The sequence below is a fragment of the Canis lupus genome, chromosome 34, assembly GCF_048164855.1.
Source record: "Canis lupus baileyi chromosome 34, mCanLup2.hap1, whole genome shotgun sequence".
NCBI classification, from domain to species: domain Eukaryota; kingdom Metazoa; phylum Chordata; class Mammalia; order Carnivora; family Canidae; genus Canis; species Canis lupus.
Window position 1 is genome coordinate 27,911,634 of NC_132871.1, and position 4,917 is coordinate 27,916,550.

Here is a 4,917-nt window from a genome sequence, read left to right on the forward strand (position 1 = left end):
ACGTACAACTATGTTTCTTCAAATTTTTGTAAAGATGTTATTTATTGATAAGAGACACACACAGAGAGGCAGAGACGTAGGCAGAGGGAGAATCAGATGCCCTGCGGGGAGCTCGATTCCGGACTCGATCCCAGGACCCCGGGATCAAGCCCTGAGCTGAACACAGAGGCTCAACCACTGAACTACCCAGGTGTCCCTTTTTAATTTTTTTTATAAGGTTTAGTCTAAGTCCAGATGCATAGTTACTTGATTTCCAAGCAATTGGTTTTTAATGATATGTAGACAACCATGTCTGTTTCTGGTAATTTAGAAAATCTTTTTCAAAATGATACTTAAGGAAACCTGAAGGAAACAGACAATCTTTTGGTGCTTCCAAAAGCATCCTCCTGCCCCCCCTTTATTAACCACATGGAAAATAGCAATCCTCAGTTTCATTGAACAGATTTTTCATTGACTAGTTCCTACATTAACTAGTTCCTACATTAACCAGATACTACATCATAACTATGTGTCGTAAACAGAATCTTCGAAAGTTTTTCAGGAGAGCTGCTACCCACTTATGTTACCCTAGGTTTAACCCATTATTGGTGAAATTCAAAGCATCTTGGGGTTTTCATCTCCAGAAGCTTGCTACTCAAAGACCGGTGTCTGCATGGCCTTTGATATGCATATGATATGTGGCTCTTATTAAAATGCAAACTGATTCACCTGGGGCTGAGGCCTGACAAAGTCTGCATTTCTAACAAGTTTCCATATGATGGGGAGTCTATGGATCCTGCTCAACCCATCTTGAGAAGCAAATATACACCAATCCTCACAAATTCAGGAAAACCTCTTTAATTGTTATGTTATTTTTAAAATCCTGTTTTTACTAACATGGGATTTTAGGCTGGGACGAATCTGAAAATTTCACAATAACTCCTTTCTTCTATGTGAGAAAGCCAAGGTCTTTGAGGAGGAACCTCTGACTGGTTTCTTCATCTCCTTACTAGCCAGCTTTTCAGGGAAGAATTGTTAATCTGGTTGTTCAGAGCACAGGACATTAACCAGGAGACTCATAACTTGGACACCAATGTCAGCGAAAGGCCAGCACCCTTGCCATGACCTCTCTTCTTCCTGTCAGGCCTGCTCACATTCCCACTTCCTCCATTTGTGCCGCCAAGTGGGCCAGGTAGCGGGGAGCTCTGGCCTGCAGCCCAGCACTCTCCCTCTGCTAGCGGGGCAGTGCTAGGCTTGGCTTCACACCTCACACAAGAGAGGAGGCCAATAGCCAGCTCCAGGCTCCAGGAAGCAGCCCTCTATTCCAGTCTGTCCCAGGGACCAGACAGCATTGTGAGTGTGGTGCTGCAGTGTGGTTTAGACAGCTAATATTCCTTGACACGTGAAATGAGACTAAATTTAATAGGAACTCTGGTTACTAACGCTCTGACAGTTTGTATTCTTTGTCCTAGCGAAGTGCCTGGAACATAGTAGATCCCCCAATAAAAGTGTTAATCAAGTAAATGGTTGCTCCACTTGTATGCAAGTTGAGTAGTGTTATATGCAGCGCATTTGATACATAAAAACACTAATTTTGCCCAAGTTTTAAAATTACTGCAAAATGATATTGCTTTCTCTCAGAAGAACCTAAAATGCTTACCAAATAATTATTGTTTCCTTTCAGTCACTAAACGTTACTTATATTCTTTTTTTTTTTTTTTTTTTTTTTAATTTTTATTTATTTATGATAGTCACAGAGAGAGAGAGAGAGAGGCAGAGACACAGGCAGAGGGAGAAGCAGGCTCCATGCACCGGGAGCCTGATGTGGGATTCGATCCTGGGTCTCCAGGATCGCGCCCTGGGCCAAAGGCAGGCGCCAAACCGCTGCGCCACCCAGGGATCCCCGTTACTTATATTCATCCTGAAAACTATCTTGTGCTTAAGTAAAGAAAGCAGTATGAAAAGACGGTATAAAGCCTCACAAACAGCATCAGCCTGGAATCTGTTTTCCTGTGAGGGTACTTTGCAACCCAGCCAAGTGGCCTCTGTCCCCAGAGACCCTGGGGATGTGTTTCCATCACACACCTTCCTTACAACATGGCTCAAGAGGTAGATCCAATGGTACATGTCAGGCTGCCTTTTCATTGAGGAACTCCAAAACCCAGCGTGCATCTGGGGTACCTTTCAATTATGGCAGTTCCTCTTTGGGTTTTCTCATTTCCTTACATGGTGACATAGGTAAAAGCAGCAGCAATGCAGAAAATCAAATTATGCAGAACACCAACCACTGAAAACGTGATATTTCATTTCAAATTGCTTATAGAAAACTGTAAACCTTCAGCTTGTCTTTATACCGTGGTCTTATGTGGGGGACTCTCTTTTTGTCTTTATTCTGAAGGTGAAAACATTCCCCAGGTTCTTAGCAGCCAATCATTCTGATCCTTATGTCCTGGATAGAAAGGAAAGTTTGCTGAGTAAGTTTGGAATTGCCTTTGTCCTTTTTTTTTTTTTTAATTTTTTTAAAAAAGATTTTATTAACTTATCTGAGAGAAAGAGAGAGAGAGAGAGAGATAGCGAGGGAGAACAGGGGTGGGAGTGGTGGGAGAGGGAGGCGCAGGCTCCCCACTGAGCCAGAGTCCCATGTGGGGCTCCATCCCAGGACCCTGCAGTCATGACCTGAGCCAAAGCAGATGCTTAACGGACTGAGCCAGCCAGGCGCCCGGAGTTGCCTTTGTTCTGATACGACATCAGGTGAAATGCTCCTCTAGGGCAGGACTGCAAGGGCTTGCGGAAGCGCTAAGTCCCAGGGTTGATCTTCAGTCTGCACTTGACATAGATCCACAGTATTTGACAAGAATGTTTACACCTTCATCCTGAAAACAGTTGCTTTGCTTAATTTCACGACACCTCGTTCCCTTGATTGTACTCACATTTCACTAGTCATTACTTTTCAATTTCTTTGACTGGTTTTTCCTCATTTTCCACCCAGTCCTTATGTGTTGGAAGCCCCACAGGTCAGCCCTTAGACCTATCGCCTTTTGATTTATACTCACTCCAAGGGAGAAACTCACTCCATCTCTTGGTTTTATCTTTTTTTTTTTTATATATTTTATTTATTTAGTCATGAGAGAGAGAGAGAGAGAGGCAGAGACACAGGCAGAGGGAGAAGCAGGCTCCTCGCTGGGAGCCCGATGTGGGACTCGATCCCGGGACTCCAGGATCAGGCCCTGGGCTGAAGGGCACGCTAAACCGCCGAGCCACCCAGGCTGCCCATCTCTTGGTTTTAATTGTGGTTGCGGGCCCACTGCTTCCCAGTGTACCATCTAGTCCACAGTGCTCCCTCCTGACTCCCAGATTCATAGAGCTACCCAGCTACTTAACATCTCAAGACACCTGAAACTGAAATATAGTCAAATCCGATTTACTTTTCTCTCCAATTATGCTTCTCTTACCATCTCCCCATCTCCGCCCCCCTCCCCGCGCCCCGTAAGAAAACAGTGACCCTGACAGTTGCTCAGAATCCCAACATTAAAGTCAACTTTGGCTCTTTTCTTTCTCTTGTACCCCACATACAACTGGTCAGGACATGCTTCCGGCTCTCCCTCCCTCCCTCCCTCCCTTCCTTCCTTCCTTCCTTCCTTCCTTCCTTCCTTCCTTCCTTCCTTTCTCTTTCTTTCTTTCTTTCTTTCTTTCTTTCTTTCTTTCTTTCTTTCTTTCTTTCTTTCTTTCTTTCTTCTTTCTTTTCTTTCTTTCTTTTTCTTTCTTCTTTCTTTTCTCTTTCTTTTTTTTTCATCTTTTTTTGTCATCTCTCTCTCCCTCTCTCTCAAATAAAAAAAAATTAAAATAAAAAAACAAAACAACCCCAAATAAATAAATAAAATATTTTTTTATAAAGAGGGGGTGGTGCCCTGGGCGGCTCAGTGGCTGAGCATCTGCCTTTGACTCAGGACATGATCCCAGGGTCCTGGGATCGAGTCCCACATCGGGCTCCCAGCAAGGAGCCTGCTTCTCTCTCTGCCTGTGTCTCTGCCTCTCTCTCTGGGTCTCTCATGAATAAATAAATAAAATCTTTTTAAAAGAAAAGAAAGAGAGAACAAAGGCAATTCCAAACTTGCTCAACTTAGAGCTGGATCACTTGGCCCTTTCTCTTCTTATTCCCTCCTAGTTCAAATGCTTGCATCTCCTAATGGCCAGCATTCTCTTAGAGCTGCAGTTGGGCTCAACACATTGAAGCTTCAGTACAATCTTCTTTGTAGTTTTAGGGTTTTTCCGGGAAATCGGTTTAGTCTGCCCACCGTAGCCACTCTGCTTCCTGTCAGAGCGCCGCTTCCCCTGGGCCTACAGAGACTAGAGTCCCTGCCTTTCTTGTACTGTGTCACTTTGTGGGGTTGGTGCTTGCCACACTTCTTGCAAAAACTCCATCAGTTTTGAGGAATGTTCACCATGTTTGCGAGAGTACTATTGGCACGGAAAAAGCTCTATTTTTGAAGTAGATCATTATCCAACCACTTCTTTCTCCTTTTACTACTACCATCAAACCACCACAGCCTTCTGGTTAGGATTGTAAATAGTGTCCTGAAAGATGACCCTGCTTCTGCCCTTGTCTCTTTGTCACTTCTCTGCTCACAGCCTCTAATTCATCTCCCTGTAAACTCGAAAACCCAAAACAATCCAACCAAACAAAAGGGACCAACAGTGCACCTCGCAACGGTCTACAATGTGCTATACAAGCTCCTCTGATCACCCAAACCACATTTCTCTTACTTTTCCCCTACTCACTCTCCGCCAGGCAGGCAGGTGTGCTGGCTTCCTGTTCTTCCTTGAACATGCCCCTCAGCTGGAATTCTCTTGCTTCCCCATAAGGACTGCTCTCCACCTCCCTCAAGTATTTACACTGTGTCACCTTCCTAACGAGGCTTTCCCTGATATTCCCGTTTA

General features: G+C 44.3%; 1 pseudogene; it reads right to left on the reverse strand.

The window, feature by feature from the left end:
- Nucleotides 1-4,099: 4,099 nt before the first annotated feature.
- Nucleotides 4,100-4,424, reverse strand: LOC140624104 (large ribosomal subunit protein eL42-like; annotated as a pseudogene).
- Nucleotides 4,425-4,917: the final 493 nt, after the last annotated feature.